The following is a 19,041-nucleotide window of genomic DNA, read 5'->3' on the forward strand; positions in this document are numbered from 1 at the left end:
AGAGGAAAAGGAAGACTATCTATTTATTTATTTTTTTATATTCCAGGAACGTCTAGAAGCCCTAAGAGAGATTGAGGCTTCTCTATGTTAGGTCACACTGTTAGTCTGTAACAAAACCAACAATAAAACTCCAAACTCAAGAGTCTCAGTCTAGTGCTTTAACCATAAGCCCATCCTTCTTTTCTGTGATTGTGGGTTTGGATTGCTACCGTGACCAAATGAATAGTTGTGAACTTAATTGGCTTGTCTCAGATCACCTTAGGCAAATTAACTGGTGAATGTGGTCACACTGGGCCAAATTCCTTATGGGTGTAGGAACATTAACTTCCATGATGTTACACCAGCAAAGAATGTGGCCTTAGGAATTTCAGTGATACACCAAAGGTGAATATGTCCTCCAAAACTTTTAAAATGTCAGCACTTTTTTATGATCAGTATATCTATTTATTTCTTGATTGTATGAATGATGAAAAGGAGCAGAAATGTAAGCAGGTGAGTGTTTTAAGTCTTCTTTGTTTGGGTTGTAGGTCAGTCATCTACAAGACTAAATATATTATTCAGTATAAACACATAGGGACAGATTATGGGCTCACAATGGTGTAAATCTAGAGTAACTCCATAATTGATGTACACTGAAGCACAATTTTACCCTGTGTGGTCGCATGGTGTGTACATCAAGTAGAACTTGGACCAACATTTTTAAAAGTGGCTTGTGACTTTGGATGTCTCCGTTTTGCATTTCCCAGCTTGAGATGCCTTAATGGGTCCTGATTTTTCAGAAAGTGCTGAGGACCCACCCTCAGAACTTTAGGTCTTCAATAAGATGTCTCAAATTTGGTGCCGAAAATGACTAATCTCTTTTGGATATTAAGTCCTGATCTTGTTCCCACTGAATGACTAAGCTCTCCAACAGGAGCAGGGTTGGGTCCATACATTATTGTTATTATTTATTTACATTATCATAGTGCTTAGGAGCCCCAGCCAGAAACCAGGACCCCATTGTGCTAGGCGCTGTACAAATAGAGAACAAAAAGACAGTCCCTGCCCAAAGAGTTTATAATCTAAGTATAAGACAATAGACAACAGATGGATACAGACAGATTGATAGGGGAGTACAAAGAAACAATGAGACAATATTGGTCAGAATGATAGGCAATGATCAAGTTTTTTATAGACCTCACAGCAAAGGAGAGTTTTAAGGATGAATTTGAAGGAGAATGAGTTGTGAGAAGTTCCCTGTAATCATTCACAAAACTAAGTGTGAGGGGCAACATGGGAGAAAGCATAATGATGTTTGTTTAAAAGTTTACCAGGTGGGCGATGGAGGCTAGGCATCATGAGCTGATCAGAGGTTCAAGCTGACCTTTTGATACTGAATGAGAGATAAGAGGCAAGGTGGAGTTAGACTGGGAAGGGCCTTGAAAGCTTATGTTTGATACGCTAGAGAAAAGGAAGCAAGTGAAGGGATGGAAAGAGGGGTGACATGATCTTTACAGCAGACTTCTGAATAGATATGAGAGAGACAAGAACATATTTGTCAATGACAGGGAGAAGGATATTGCAGTAATCAAGACACGAGATGATGAGCGCCTGGGTGGAAGTTTTAGCTTTAAAGATGAGCAACTGATGGCACAGGATAAGTTTTGCCTTAATGATGCATCATCATTAATACTGAAGCCAATTCATTACTCAGTCTGATTCAAAGAGATTTTTGACCTAGGAATTGAGAAGCAAATCCTTCCTATTATCAGAAGGGTTCTGGCTACTACCCCAAGGATACCAGACATGCCAAACCTGTGGGAAAAAAAACAAGGGGGAGGGATAGCTCAGTGGTTTGATCATTGGCCTGCTAAACCCAGGGTTGTGAGCTCAATCCTTGAGGGGGCCACTTAGGGATCTGGGGCAAAATCAGTACTTGGTCCTGCTAGTGAAAGCAGGGGGCTGGACTCAATGACCTTTCAAGGTCCCTTCCAGTTCTAGGAGATGGGATATCTCCATTAGTTATTATTATTAACACAGAAATTGGGCTTGTTTTGGGCTTAATTGGCTTGTGAGTTGCTTGTTGGCTAGTTTTTAGCTTGTTGTTGCTTGTTTGGCTTGTAGCTTGTTGCTTCTTTTATTTTATCAGCTTCTGACAAGCAGGGGCAAGGGGCAAGGTGGGGAAGAGAATCAGGGGTGCACAGAGGGCCCACCATAGTCCCAGACTGCACGGCAGGGGGATCTAGTCACAGAATGTTGGGATTATTAGGGACTGGCTTGTTTTGGCCTTGATTTGAAATGGGATTAGCTTGATTTTTGGCTTATTGTGAAAATCAGGGTGCTTATTTACCGTGTGAAAGTTAGCAACTGTGATCCTAGTGCATTTGCCTTCCTTGCACCAACCATCTATCACTTTGGTTTGATTTCTAACTACACTTTTTACCCAGAACCATGGTGTGAATCCGTAGTGTAAGTTCTCTTCACTAGATATAAATATAATCCCCTTTCAAGTCACAGAGAGTTATGGGTGTATGTATCTTAAGAGAAGTCTCCCTAAGTGTTTAATTTATGGTGACCAGATGTCCCAATTTTATTGGGACAGTCCTAATATGTGGGGCTTTGTCTTATATAGGCACCTATCACCCCCCACCCCCGTTCCAATTATTCAAACTTGCTGTCTGGTCACCCTAGTTTAACTGTACAAGCATATGCACCATAAAAAAGTGTTATCCCCATGGTAAAGGTTGTAGTTCAGCATTAAATTCAACAATATAAGAACATATGGAACAGTCACATTGGGTGTTGTTTCTTTTTATGCATGTTCCTTTTTTCATTTTGTGCTTTTTTGAAGATGTTTTCTGTGTGGAGCTGAGTAAAATAACAGATAATATAAGCAAAGCAATGACAAGCAGATGAAATTAAGTGAGAACACAGCAGTGTTAGACCTTGCATTTATGGAGAGAGCGATAAAACAATACATTCAACTTTTATTAAGAGCTCCTTTAAAAGTTGGTCTCTTAAATAATAGTAATGTATTTTATTAACATATGATGTTTGCATGTGCTCCTGATTTATACTAACACTATTACAATAATAAAAGGTTTCAGAAAATGTTTTTTCTTCTGGCAGTATTATAAAATATTATAATACAATTAATGGCCAGACCTTTCTGATCATTTTATATCAATCACAGGCATTCATTAGAACCATAACGTACTGTAATCCTGTTAAATTCACACTTGATATTTTTATTTATATTAATAGTTGTATATGCCTGTGGGAAGTTTTGAGTTGCATCCTTCTTTTGATAAATGCTCGGTAACTCATCCATCTAATATCAGTTAATGAGTGCTTTGTTTTAGAAACCGAAAATTCTCAAAGGAGATATAGACTCATAGACTCATAGACTCTAAGGTCAGAAGGGACCATTATGACCATCTAGTCTGATCTCCCGCATGATGCGGGCCACAAAAGCTGACCCACCCACTCCTGGAAGAATTCTCTCCCTTGACTCAGCTGTTGAAGTCCCCAAATCATGATTTAAAGACCTCAAATCGCTGAGAGTCCTCCAGCAAGCGACCCCTGCCCCATGCTGCAGAGGAAGGCGAAAAACCTCCAGGGCCTCTGCCAATCTACCCTGGAGGAAAATTCCTTCCCGACCCCAAATATGGCGATCAGCTGAACCCCGAGCATACGGGCAAGATTCTCTAGCCAGACCCTCTGGAAAAAGTTCTCTATAGTACTTTTAATATCCCATCATTGACCATTGTTACTAATTACCAGCGATGGCACGTTATTGACCTATTGACTAAAATCACTTTATCCCATCAAACCATCCCCTCCATAAACTTATCAAGCTTAATCTTAAAGCCAGAGAGGTCTTTTGCCCCCACTGTTTCCCTCGGAAGGCTGTTCCAAAACTTCACCCCTCTGATGGTTCGAAACCTTCGTCTAATTTCAAGCCTAAACTTCCCGACGGCCAGTTTATATCCATTTGTTCTCGTGTCCACATTAGTACTGAGCTGAAATAATTCCTCTCCCTCCCTGGTATTTATCCCTCTGATATATTAAAAGAGAGCAATCATATCCCCCCTCAGCCTTCTTTTGGTTAAGGTAAACAAACCGAGCTCCTCGAGTCTCCTTTCATACGACAGATTTTCCATTCCTCGGATCATCCTAATGGCCCTTCTTTGTACCCGTTCCAGTTTGATTTCATCCTTTTTGAACATGGGAGACCAGAACTGCACACAGTACTCCAAATGAGGTCTCACCAGTGCCTTGTATAACGGAACCAGCACCTCCTTATCCCTACTAGAAATATCTCGCCTAATGCTCCCCAAGACCGCATTAGCTTTTTTCACGGCCACGTCACATTGCCGACTCATAGTCATCCTGTGATCAACCAGGACTCCGAGGTCCTTCTTCTCTTCCGTTACTTCCAACTGATGCGTCCCCAGCTTATAACTAAAATTCTTGTTATTTATCCCTAAATGCATAACCTTACACTTCTCACTATTAAATTTCATCCTATTACTATTACTCCAGTTTACATGGTCATCCAAATCTCCCTGCAGGATATCCCGATCCTTCTCCAAATTGGCAATACCTCCCAACTTTGTGTCATCCGCAAACTTTATCAACTCACTCCTACATTTGGTTCCGAGGTCAGTAATGAATAGACTAAATAAAATCGGACCCAAAACCGAACCTTGAGGAACTCCACTGGTAACCTCCCTCCAACCTGACAGTTCACCTTTCAGTACTACCCGCTGCAGTCTCCCCTTTAACCAGTTCTTTATCCACCTCTGGATTTTCATATCGATCCCCATCTTTTCCAATTTAACCAATAATTCCTCATGTGGTACCGTATCAAACGCTTTACTGAAATCGAGGTATATTAGATCCACCGCATTTCCTTTATCTAAAAAATCTGTTACTTTCTCAAAGAAGGAGATCAGATTGGTTTGGCACGATCTACCTTTCGTAAAACCGTGTTGTAATTTGTCCCAATTGGCATTGACCTCAAGGTCCTTAACTACTTTCTCCTTCAAAATTTTTTCCAAGACCTTGCATATTACAGATGTTAAACTAACAGGCCTGTAGTTACCCGGGTCACTTTTTTTCCCCTTCTTGAAAATAGGAACCACATTAGCTATTCTCCAGTCAAACGGTACCACCCCCGAGTTTACAGATTCATTAAAAATTATCGCTAACAGGCTTGCAATTTCTCACGCCGGTTCCTTTAATATTCTTGGATGAAGATCATCCGGTCCGCCTGATTTAGTCCCGTTAAGCTATTCGAGTTTGGCTTCTACTTCGGACACGGTAATGTCAACCCCCACTCCTTTATTCCCATCCGTCTCGCTTCCACTATTCCTCAGCCCTTCATTAGCCTCATTAAATACCGATGCAAAATATTCATTTAGATATTGTGCTATGCCTAGATTATCCTTAATCTCCACTCCATCTACAGTTTTAGGCATATTTTGTACAATCTATATCATAATTATATAACAGTGGTGAATATGGGGGTTCCCGGGTGCGACTCTGAGGTACAGAGTGCCACGGTGTCCAACCTTATTACACAGGAGGGCCACATAAACCTAAGCACAACCTTGTGTGGTCCAAACAGATTCTACATAGTTTAATAAGATTTAAAGTCACCTGTATTGATTTATATTTTAAGTTCAGGTTGTTTCATATGTACTTAGATAGTTTGATTCTATGTACAGTGTTGTCTATTTACATACTGTGTAAACTAAAATGATGTAAACATGATGTCAAAATGCTAAAGAATCGGCTTTCAGCCTTAGGAAATGCTCTGGTGGCCCGTGTATGGCCTGCTGGCCTTAGGTTGGGCATCACTGATTTCGGCTGTGCTCCTGCAATAAGGTCCACGTGACTGCACCCGGGCACAGCCATAAGAATCTGCCTGCATGGATCTCATTTCAAGAGCCAAGCTTCATATTGTATCAGTACTCATTCTCCCCACCCCCTTAAAATACGAAGTCCAAAATATATTAGTTCTGAAAATCTGGCCCTAATACTAGTGATATCGTAGTAATAATAAATTATTGGCATAGCATTAGGTCTTTGGGAAGGCATATGGAAATGTATTCATTATTTCATTATTCAAAAGTGCCAGACCATCATCCATGTAATTCTTATTCTTCTAATCTGTGTTTAATTAAATAACCATCTGCCAAAAGAGAGTAATAACAGCCTCGTATAAATACCTGTAGGCATTATTTGTCTACAGCGCTGCTCAATTTTACAAAGGGAGCTCATAAGGTCATACATTAGCATTTGCTTAATAATTGCAAAGCATTATTCATGCATCTTAAAACATTAGTCAAACCTATGTCCTTTGTTAATTTATGGATGTTTTATATGAACAATGCCTGTGCCTTTGTGACTTTAGTTGACTCCAAGAAAGCATCTGACATATTTAACAGGGAAATTATGTTTTCCTCCTCCACTGAGATGGAATTTCTCCAAAGGTAGATAAGGTTATCAAAGTCCTCTATAGTACCTCTAAAAGCACTGTGCTCTTTGATGGATTTCAGTCTGGATAATTCAAAGTGACTAGTGGGGTGTTGCAAGGAAATATTCTGTCCCAATTTCTTTTCATCATTGTCACACTGACTAAGTCAGATGAAACTCTAAAAGCAACTTTAGATTCATTACTCAGCCCAGGCAGGTCCCACAGGCACTCTACCAAGGTCCTAAACAATCTGTGCTGATTCTACAGCTCTTCCAGAGGACAGCTCTAAGCATGCACAGCAGTTTTCAAATACTTAATGGTAACATGGTGAAGGTGAACCAGTAGGCTAGCATGTCATGACAAATGTGATTATCAAAAGCTACAATAACTCCTAGTTCTATCTGGACAGTGACCTGATGGTGCACTTCCTCTGTATTAGTTGTTCCCATTTGATGTAGTGTTGTTAAATCGTCTTTGGTTACTTTTGCTTGAATGAGTACATGACATGTTGAAGAGCGAAGATTCGGTAGTCACCTCTAACAGAAAGTCTTGGTCATGGTGAAATTCCACTGTATATTTTTGTGTGTGGAGGGGAGGCCTTGCAAATACCCCGTATAAGGGATCCCATCCCACTTAGTGATTCAGAGATGCACAGAGGAGGATTTGGGATGTGACTGTGGCAGAGTGTGGCCATTGGATCTAAGATTGTGTAGATTCACTGACTACTACATACACACACACACACACACACACACACACACACACACACACACACGGTTTCACAGGGGTTTCAGAGCATCCATATAGTTATATTCTATCACCTCTAATCAGGCAAGAGCACTGCACTAAAAAGTGTTTTACTATTTTTACTATCAATTCACAAACATTCCTTCGTTCAATAAAACATAAAAAGTATTTTCTTGCCAAATACATAAATGCAATATAGTGAGAAAAACTATAGCTAGCTCACTGGGCCAATATTTTTGGTTGAGATACAATTATGCAACTGTATTAAAACCTCTTTAGTTTCTAGAGAGATTTTCATAGAAGCCTATTATATTTTGGTAGACCCTTATTGTTTCATCCTATTACATGCTATAGGATTTTCCGATAAGTGGTCCCCAGCTTCTGTGGCAATATTCCCTTCCAGAGCAATCCTGGCTAAAGATTCAGCAGCTTTTCACAGCTACTACCTCCCCTCTCTGGTAAACTTTCAGCTTCCAAGCCCTATTTCAGCAAAGCACTTAAGCAGATATTTAACTTTAAATATCTGCTTAAATGCTTTGCTATATAAGTGACCCGAACACCTCTGTTGGGCTTTCTTCCAACAGATAGTGGAAACTCCAGGTTAATTCCTTCCATCTCTCTCCCCCACGACTGCTTTGCCAGTATATCCTCCTCAATCCCTATTCTTTCTTCATTCAACTTCCCAAATACATAAAATCAGGAAAAAAAACCAATCCACACACACACAAAAGGAAAACTAGAGGAGAGCTCAGCATATGAAATGCATACACAAACCTCTTAAATCTTCAGAATTCCAGCATCTAGCATGAGTACCATAATGAGATTGCTAGATTAATAGATATAAAGCCAGAAGGGACCACTGCGGTCATCTAGTCTGACCTCCTGCATAACACATGTCATAGAACTTCCCTGAATTAATTCATCTGAACTACAATATATCTTTTTTTTAAAATCCAATCTTGATTTTAAAATTGCCAGTGATGAAGAATCCAGCATGATGTATGTTTCTTTATGTGCTTCAGTAGAATACCCAGAATGTTTATTTCAGCTAGCAGATATTTAACAGCAGTGCTGATGCCTGAGTACTGAGAACAAACTGAAAGTTTTGGTCATGCTGGTGTACATGAGTGTATGCTTTCCTTTTTTGCATTGTGATTGTTGCAGTGGTGGAAGCCTCCTAATTGTGGATTTTTGTGTGGGTTATAATACTTCGGTCTCATTTCAGCTGTTGGGTTTAGCATCTGGGTGTTGGTGGCCTGTGATGTCAGACTAGTTGACCTAGTGGTCCCAAATGGCCTTAAACTTTGTGATTCTATGACTAAATAGATTGTGTCTATATTTCTATAGCTTTTCTTTTCTCAAATTCCAAGGGATCTATGCAAGTTCCCTTCTTTCACAGGGAACATCCTGGCAACTCCAAATATTATGCTGGTTACGTGAGTAAAGGGACGCTCATGAAAATGTGTCTCAACAAGTACAATGTGTTCTTTAACCTTCATCTTCACATTTTGCATGTTTAAATGGCACAAAGCACAAAGTAATTTTGCTGAAGAAATAAACAACTTGCTTATTGTGGGTAAAAGTGATGTTTTTCCTTGAGTTTTTTTTTTCTTCAAATTGGTTCAAACCCAAAAAGTGAAATTCCATCAGTTCTGCTTTTTATGTGAAATACTTTCCACAGATCAAATAGGAAAATTAATCTCAGACACTAGACCTTTTTTCTTTTTGAACTGCTAAATTTTAAATTTAAGACATTTATTAGATCTGTATGTAATTTCTGTAGGCAGCAATAAATTTTTTTGCATAATTTCATGGGCCTCAAACTAAAAGCTAGAGGGCATGACCAAATACAGACCTACTTGTGGTGTATCCTGAACTGAGTTTTCTAAAAGGATCAGAGATTCCCAAGTCTATTTATATTACTACTGCAGACTTTAGGAAAGTGTTTTAAAGATTTTAAACTTTTGCCAAAGTAATCAGTCTTCAGATGCAGTAAAATACCTAAGGATCTGTAATCATTTCCTACACAAACCTACATTGAAATATCTTACAAAAGATGCAGTTTTGTTTCATTTATTACTTAGGGAGTTTTGCAATAAAATATTACTTTGATTTGGGTGTGATACAATTTAATGTGCTCTAATTATTGTTAGAGCTAAGTCATATTTTTAGAACAAATGAGAACTGTTCTGTATTGACAGATTTTTAAATTAACCAGAAAATATTCATGTGTTCCACAGGGGTGCGACAAATCAGAAACGCATGCAGGATGGAAGCAACAATAAAAAGCTTCTAAAAATTCATAGGTCTTGTCTCACAGTAAATTTAGAAGATCAACCACCATTATCAAATGTATCAATTTATCTAAATTTGTTCCATTATCATCTTTATCATTGTCAGATTCTGTCAGTTCACTGCTGAGGAAAAAATTGGAATTCTTATTATCCAGATTCCACTTCTCTGCAGGGCTCTCTATTCATGCTGCCTGGTTTGTAATTGATTATGTAATTTCCTCACCTGGGCATTTTATATACATCTATTTCACTTTCACTATTCCTCCTAGTAACCACATACTCACCATCATTTGTTTCTCTTGATATCTCACTGGTGTTTATTACATATTTTATTGATTTATCCAATTTATTTTGTTTGTCATCAAGAAAAAAATGGCATTTTGTGCTCTCACTTCTCAGGTTAGTTACAAACCGGAGTTGCCAAATTCTGTTTGATTGTGTCTACACTCAGGATTCTCAGAAATCATCTCACTGGTGCTCTAGCACCAGTACTAACAAAGGTACTCTGAAACTTGGTGACGGGATGGGTCTCAGAACCTGGGGTCCAGCCTGAGTGGGAATGTCTATATTTCTAAGTTTAGTCCCATAGGTCGAGCCCCACAAGCCCAAGTCAGTTGACCTAGGCTCTGAGACTCATTGTGATGGGTGTTTTTGTTTTTGTTTTGTTTTTGCAGTATCCTAAACCTGCTTAGAGCAAGTCTAGAAGACAAACTCATTAATGAACCTCCATTAACTTAACACTTCTATTATTGTTCGCACTGGTGCTAGACTAGCAATGGTAGAATTGCTAAAACTTCTCAGTGAAAAGGTGCTAGGACAAATTTCTAATCATTTGCCATTAAGGGATTCATAGAATCATTGATATGTGGGGGGTGGAAGGGACCTCAAGAAGTAATCAAGTCCAAGACCCTGTGCTGAGGCAGGACCAAGTAAACCTAGACCATCCCTGACTGGTATTTGTCCAACCTCTTCTTAAGAACCTCCAATGGTGGGAATTCTACAAGCTCTCTTGGAAGCTAATTCCAGAGTTTACCTATTCTTATAGTTACAAAGTTTTTCCTAATACCTGTATCTCCCTTACTGCAGATTAAGCCTGTTACTTCTTGTCCTACCTTCAGTGGTCATGAAGAACAATTGATCACCACCCCCTTAACATATTTGAAGATTATCAACCCCTCCACCCCCAGTCTTATTTTCTCCAGACTCAACTTGCCCAGCTTTTTTAACCTTTCCTGATAGGTCATGTTTTCTAAACATTTTATCATTTTTGTAGCTCTCCTCTGGACTCTCTCCCATTTGTCCACATCTTTCCTAAAATGTGGCACCCAGAATTGTACACAGTACTCCAGCTGAGGGCTCACCAGTGCTGAGTAGAGTGGGACAATTACCTCCTATGTCTCACATACATTAGACCAGTTAATACACCCCAGAATATTAGCCTTTTTCATAATCACCATCACATTGTAGACTCATATTTAATTTGTGATTCACAATACACCCCTGTTCCTTTTCAGCAGTACTACCACCTTGCCAGTTATTCCCCATTTTGTATTTGCACATTTAATTTTTCCTTCCTAAGCCAAATACTTTCTACTTATCTTTACTGAATTTCATCTTGGTGAATTTAGACAAATTCTCAAATTCATCAAGATCATTTTGAATTCTAATCCTGTCCTCCAAAGTACTTGCACCTCCTCCAAGCTTGAGTGATTGAGTGATTCCAGACTCTTGTAGAGAAGTCTTTCATATTCCTGAATGAACTCAAGCATAGCTTGGGTATTCTTCCTCAGTGCAGTCATTGTTTAATGATTCTATAACCTTTTCCCCTCTGCACAAGTTCTCATCATTTCCTGTTTTGGATAGGGATGTCCTATCACATTCATAAAATAAACATAGAATAAGAAGTTATATTTCACTCTCTCTCAAGCCCTCCCTTCTCCCAAACTTCTTCAGTGCCATTGACAATTCCACCAGGCAGGGAGCTTGCAATCTCGGGATATCATCTGACTTCATCCTTTGTGTATCTCAAAATACCCAGGCTCTTGTCAAATCTTGTCATATTTCCCTCTAAACCATTTCTAAAATCCACCCCTTTCACCATGTCTCCATTTCCATGACACTAGTTGGACCATGGTTCTTTCTCCACTGGACTGTCTCCTTTTCAGTCTTCTTGACTCTTGCTTCTTCAATCCAGTGAACATTCAACAGCCTTCCTGTCCTAGCACTATGACCAGGTCCCACTATGACCTACTCCTCATGTACTTTTACTAGCTCCCTTTTTCTTTCTTCATGTACTTTCTGCAACAGCTAAGGGCACATTATATGTTATTGAGCATATCTACATAATACATTTAGTAGTGTAAAAACAAACAAACAAACAAACAAACAAAAAACCCTCTTTTTATATGTTCCAAGAGTCCCACCTCCCCAACCTCCATTTTATTTGAAATTAAAAATGTTCTCCCTCTGCTCATCATTCAAGTTAAGACTCCCATCCTCCCCAATGTACAGGACTGTCTCATAAGAAATTCCAATCTTTCCCAGTGTTCCCTTCAGATATACTGATATTCCCTCATGCTGATTTTAACTGACTGTTCAGAGCGATATCTGAGGAGGACTTTTACTGGTGACTATGGACTGCCTTTCTGCCATGCAAGTTCCATGCATATGTACAAGGACAACCGCATATTTTTCATGTCAGTGTACAGGGCCTTATACACCAAAGATTCTCTGCAGATGAGGAGTTTGCTGTCTGCTGAATCCTTTCCCACAGACTTTTTTTCATAGACATATATAGTCTAGGCTACAATAGTGTATATTTGTTCTTCTGCTCCAAAAGTTCATTTATTATCACACTGAGGTAGTCTATTGTAGAGAGAAATAAATGAAAGTCTGCTTGTTATCACTGCTGAAATACTGTTATAGTGAGTGTATCTTTCACTATCTTAGCAGAAACGTCACTATATGAAATGAAGGAGGATATGATACTTGTCATGCTAGTGTTCCCTTCACCAAGCTGCTGATAAAATTCTTCTGATTGCTCCAGGTTTCTACCTTTTTCTATAATTTTCCACCATTGGCTTTGAGAGAGAATATTTCCTATTGCCCCATCACTAGCTGAATTTTCCAATACCTTGTTACCTTAAAACTATCTTTACTCATGAAGTCTTCTTTGATTTTTCTCTTCATTGTCTTGTGTAGTTCATTGTATTTCATAGTCTCTCATAAAAATGACAGAAATGTAGGACTGGAAAGAGACCTTGATAAGTCACCTAGTCCAGTCCTCTGCACCGAGGCATGACTAATTGTTCTGTGGACCATCGCTGATAGGTGTTTGTCTAACCTGTTCTTAAAAACCTCCAATGACAGAGATTCCCCAACCTCCCTACATAATTTGTTCCAGTGTTTAGCTACCCTTACAGTCAGGAAATTTTCCCTAATGTCTAACCTAAATCTCCCTTGCTGCAATTTAAGCCCGTTACTTCTTGTCCTGTCTTCAATGGTTAAGAAAACAATATATCACCCTTCCTCTTTTTAATAACCTTATACATACTTGAAGTCTGTTATCATGCACGGTTCTCTTTATCAAACTTTTCTTCTATCTCAGGTTCCTAGTTTCATTACATTTCTGTTTCTTTGGCAAGAACATGGAAATCCTGCATCATCTGTGTGAAAAAGGTAAAATGTGCTAATGAACATAGGGCTTGATTCATCACAGCATTATTCCAGTTTCACTCTATTGTTATGTTATCATAAAACTAGAGTAGTGAATATGGTCCAATCTACATTAGCTATTAATTCACTAGCAGCAATTCATTAGCAAAATTTTTAATCCAAGTCAGATCCTAAGTAATCTCTGATTAGATTTTTCTGTCACAGAAAAATTTGAAATTTGTCATTCAAATGAGGAAATCAGTTCAGCTCAAAATAACCTAAGGAGAGAGTGTAGGAGATAGAACTTTATTGGCAACTGGCCCACTGGAGTGAATTGCACCCTGAAGGCAATGTGGAACTCACTTCTGGAAGTGTATCAGAAAGACCAGAAACCTCATTGCCCTCAGGGTGAAATTCACCCTAGCGCAGAGGACCAGCACAATTCCAATTCACTTTTTAAGCCCTATTCTGTTGTCTTATGTGGAACTTTAGCAATGCATACATCTTTGTTACTCTACACAGGGGTGAATTTTACCCTAAAAGCAAAATGCAAACCCCACTTCTCTGGCCTAGCTTTCCTACTACTATACCAGAAGAACTCATAACAAAAAGAAATATGTGCAATTTGGGATTAGGGGAGAGAAGGCTACAGAGATCTTAAATGCTCAGACACTAGGGTGATGGTACTATATATAGAGAGAAAATAGCAACCTCCATCTCAAAAATAAGGTTTGAATTAGTTCTTCTCTTCTTCTTCCTGTCAAGTCTTTTTGTCATTCTCTCTGTTGGGGCCCATTGCTACAGAGTTTAATTCTTGCATACTGGATGGGGTCTGGGAAATTTCTATAGCACTGGAAATGTAAGCAGAGGTTCCTGGATATCATCATTGCCATCTGTTACTTATTGGGAGATGACTTAGAGTCCTATTGTGATGAAAGGAACATGACTGCTATGCAACATCAGGGAAAAGGCATCTCTGTTGCTTAATTAAAATTAATTTTGCTGAGTTTACAAAGTTCCAAGCAGCCCTGGCTGGAATTTTCAGCAACCCTTTCCCAGTAGAACACTCAGGGCAGGATCAGTTTACATCCTTGTGCCCACAAGCTGTATATAAGCAAATACTCTTATGTATGAAAGAGCTTTACAGTCATGGAGAACTGCCAGGCATTGTTACTGAAGAAAGGGCAGATATCAGTGGACCAGAAGAGATACCAGTCCTGTCAACATTTGTGTCATCTTGTTGCCTAGGAGGAGGAAAGAGATGGGAGGTACAATAAAAATAAGAAAGAAATCGACAGGAAAAAATGAGTTGATCTTATTGTTCCTGCTGTTTTTATTTCTGTTTCTTTTTAATTATTTTAAATTTGTCAGAATATGAATTTTTTCAATCAAGACTGGATGCCTGTGGAAAGGATACGTTATCACTGAAGCAGATGTTATGGACTTGCAGAAATTAGGGGATGAGGTTTTCTGGCCTGCATTATGCAGGAGGTCAGACTAGATCAGAATGATCCCTTCTGGCCTTAAAATCTATGAATCTCTGAACAGTTGTAATACTATTAAATAGTGAATGGATTACATCCTGACAAACTGTACCGAGTAAAATAGCTAAATCCACTCAACATTCTGTCTTGTAAATATGACCAGATAAGGCCACAAACCTCACAGCCTCCCACACCATTAAGATACCTCCTATCACTGCAGGATGGAGAGGTCCAAAACAAGCTCACCTTCAAAGAAGATGGAGATGGTGAGCAGAAGAGTTGTTATGAGAGAGGTTCACATGATATGGCCAAAAGATATCAAAATGTTTCAAGCTTTGGACGAGTTTCAGGTAACCGTGGAAATTTTTGGAGACTGATCCAGAGCAAACTAAAGCCCCAGTTCAGCAAAGTACTTAAGCATGAGTTTGATATTTTCAATAAGATTTAATCACATGCTTTAAGTTAAGTGTTTCACTGAATTGGGTCACAAGTCTCCAAATCTTTTGAAATTTGTCCATAGCTAACAGTAATAGTCCTGCAAAAATTACATAGAACTTTAAATATGGAGAAAACAAGGCCCACTTAATGCATTGCACTGTGTCTTCATGAGTGAAAACCTGCCCTTCTGCAGTGATCTTCATCTTGTCCATTTATATTATGAAATATTAAATTGAAGTTCATGCTCATGTGACTAGTGAAGTTTTGCAAACAATCTCCACATTGATATTTGTTGTATTTATAGTGTATGTTATATAAGGTCTCTGGTCTTGTTTGTCAGTGTGTTGCAATTCACAACTGGATTCTATCAGAAATAAAAAAGAGCCAAATGTTGGGATTCCCTCCGAGAACATTTTCCACTCTACTTCCTAAAAACTCAGTTTGACTCCAGCCTTTGTCACTCAGGTATCTTTATTTGGCATACAGCAACACTACGCTGAGTTGATCAGGCTCAAATGCCGGGGTGGGGAATCAGTGGATGCGGGGTACATCACAGCTCCAAAGTTACACAGAAGTTACACTCTCCCTTTATATACTTTACATATCTCATTTGCTATACATTGCATCACAGATTTTTGACTTGTCTTGGTTATTTTGCAAGAACTAATCACTGTGCAGAATGCTCTGTCTATGCATTGTCCATGTTCAACCTCCTCCTCTTTACCACTTCTCTAGATTCCTACATTATCTTATTCATAGTTATCTTTTTTTGTAGTAGGACCCTGTGTGTCCTCCCTGTTATCTTAGCTGGTCCAGACATTCTGTCTTTTTAGCTTAATAATCTGTTTCCCTCCCAAATTCTACCTTTCAAGAACTGGGGCCTCCCCATGTGTTAATCATGCTTGTGAGGTCATGTCTCAACTACACAGAGTTCCAAGGATCATTCTTGGATTTGCACTTCCCAAGTTCTGAGTGGAAGAACAACCTTTGCAATTTTTAAATTGTCTGTTTGACTCAATGCAAATTTCTAGTAATATTTTTTACCATAATGTTGGGAACAGAAAAATGACGTAAATTAAATCTTATTCCTGTGTTATTTCATGTCTTGGTTAAAAGCAAGTTACAGAGTACTTGGTTCAGCTTACCTCCCGTATATTATAGGTAAGTGTCTTAATTTTGCATCAGGATTCACTAGTACACCCATGTAAAGTTTCATTGAAATCAGTGACTACAGTGGGAGATGTGCATGAGAACTTCAGCCCTAGGTCCCATGAAAATAGTAATACTCACAGTATCTACTGTAATTACTTAATTGATAAATATTTTTCCTTGATGAATCAACATAACTGTTAGTGCTGAAAATTAAAAGTATTGTAATAAAATGGCAAGAAATAGACTACATAAAATACATAAAAAAAAACAAATTGCCAGAACAAAGTAATGTAATTATTATTAAACATAAGTTATAGTAATTTAGTAGTTTGTCTCTCAATTACCCAAGATGATGAGCTATGACCTTTCTGTTGTTACGTATAATTCAAACCCATGAAAATATTTGTAAGTGGCTGTATATAAAATGTATCTGTACAATATCAACTGATTACAGCAATGGCAGAAAAATGAAGAACAAACAGCATAGGTCTAAACAAAATAAATATTCTGAGACAAATTTGATTGCTTCTTTTGAAAGAATTACAAGATTGGTGGATGCAGATAACTCAGCAGAACTAATCTATTTAGATTTTAGTTATGAAATCCTACTCCCAAAAATTAATTCAAACTGATTTGGATAAAAATACTGCCACGTAGACTGAAAAATGGTTGAAAGGTCATAAAAAATAATGATAAGCTCTGAGTTTTAAGTTGCAGAGAAGTTTCTAATAGAATAATTGGTATTAGGTCCCTCCTTATTTCATATGTTCACTAGTGATCTAAATAACACAGTGTTTCTCTACAGTGTCCCACAGTTTGGACTATGGGAGCATGAATAGCAGTGAGCAGTGCTGACAGCCATATTCATGAAATGAACAGATGATGCTAACTTGGAATTTGATGGAGAAGTACCCTGCCCTATGCGAGGGCATATGGTCACACACTCTTTTCAATGATGTTTGCAGCCTGTGGGTGAAATCCAGTCATCATTGAAGTCAATGGGAGCTTTACTGTAGATTTCAATGGGGCCTAGATTTCACCCTTCATGTACAGTATGCTACTTGATGCCTGACTTCTCTCAGAAACGTCTGCATCCCTGTGTGCTTGGCAAATAGATTGTGACTGATTCTCTCAGCTGTGGACTTTGAATCACAATGATCCTTGCCTTTTCCACCTCCAGATTGCAGTCGCATCCTGCACCATGCTAACCGTGAAGGAAGTTGAGTGCCTGGCCTTTTATATTTAGAGCTTTGAAGATTTAAAGTTACCAGCATACATTAACAATAGACTTTCCCTTAGAACAGATTGGCAATAAGAATAAAAACATGGCAGACATGAAGAAATACAGAATGACAAATAGAGATGGTGACAAGGTTTAAAAAAAAAAAGCCTTTTGACTTCTGGAATCAATGTGCATAAATATTGCAGCCTAATTTGCAGCCACCCTGTCATATGACACTCTGAGGTGAGATTTCACTGTAAATCAGCCAAAATCTCTTTTATTTTGTGCAGTTTTTTCTCTGTTCTTCTCTGTTGCTATTTTCTAAATGGGAAAACTATATATGTTATCAGGGCCGGCTCTGGCTTTTTTGCCCCCTCTCCCCCCAGTGCAGCAGGGGAGGGCGCCGAGCCCAGCCGCGGGCCGCTCTCCCCAACCAGCTGGAGTGCAGGTGGAGGGCGGCAAGCCTGCCATGGCTCCGCTGGCGGCTGGAGCCCCGGGAGGAGGGCGGAGAGCCCGGCCGGGACTCCGCTCTCCCGAGCGGCTAGAGCGCCGGGGGGAGGGCGGCGAGCCCACCGCTCTCCCCGGCGGCCGGAGCGCCAGGGGAGGGCAGCGAGCCCACTGTGGCTCCGCTCTCCCCCGCGGCTGGAGCCGGGGCGCCGCACCGCGCCGCCCCCCTCCAGGTGCCGCCCCAAGCGTGGTGGGCTGGTGCCTGGAGCCAGCCCTGTATGTTATATATATTTATATCTGAAAGCCCTCTGAATCTCTCTCTCACCTGAGTGATCCAAAGGGTGCTGATGAACTGTTGATACTGGCTGTCTGAAGATTGCAAGAGTATTTTTCCTGTATTGTCCTCATATTCACCTTTATCTGGGGCTTTGGTTCTCAGCCTTGAACAGCTAAAGAACAATTTATCATTTAACTGGGAAGTACCACAAAAAAACTATTTAGGATATAAATTGTGTTGCAACTTTATTGTAAAATAACAGCTAGTATGCTTATCAGAGGAGGTACATAAAGGTCACACAATCTGAACTATATTACTTAGAAACAGAGGTGAAAGTAAGCCGGCAAGAGCCGGTACGCCATGCCAGACTGGACCGGCTTCTCCGGTGATTTAAAGGGCCCAGGGCTCCAGCCGCTGCAGGGACCCCTGGGCCCTTTAAATCACTGCTGGAGCTCCGGCCCCTGCAGGGAACCCTGGGCCCTTTAAAGGAGCAGCCGGAGCCTCTGGCCCTTTAAATCGCTGCCGGATCCCTACCGCCGCTACCCCAGTGGCGACAGGGCTCTGGAGGCAATTTAAAGGGCCCAGGGCTCCCCGCAGCGGCCGGATCCCCGGGCCCTTTAAATCACCTCCGGAGCCCTGCCACTGCGACCCCAGCCCTAGCCTGAGCCCTGCCGCCCGGGGTAGTGGCAGCAGGGCTCCCACGGTGATTTAAAGGGCCCAGAGCTCCGCCGCAGCCGGAGCTCCGGGCCCTTTAATTCGTCCCTAAGCTCCGAGGCTCCCAGCCGCCTCTGCAGGTGCTAGCTCTGGGGCGATTTAAAGGCCCTTGGGGCTCAAGATTGAAAGGCCTCTTCTTCCGGTTGAGG

Source organism: Chrysemys picta, chromosome 2 (genome assembly GCF_011386835.1).
Source record: "Chrysemys picta bellii isolate R12L10 chromosome 2, ASM1138683v2, whole genome shotgun sequence".
Classification (NCBI taxonomy): Eukaryota; Metazoa; Chordata; order Testudines; family Emydidae; genus Chrysemys; species Chrysemys picta.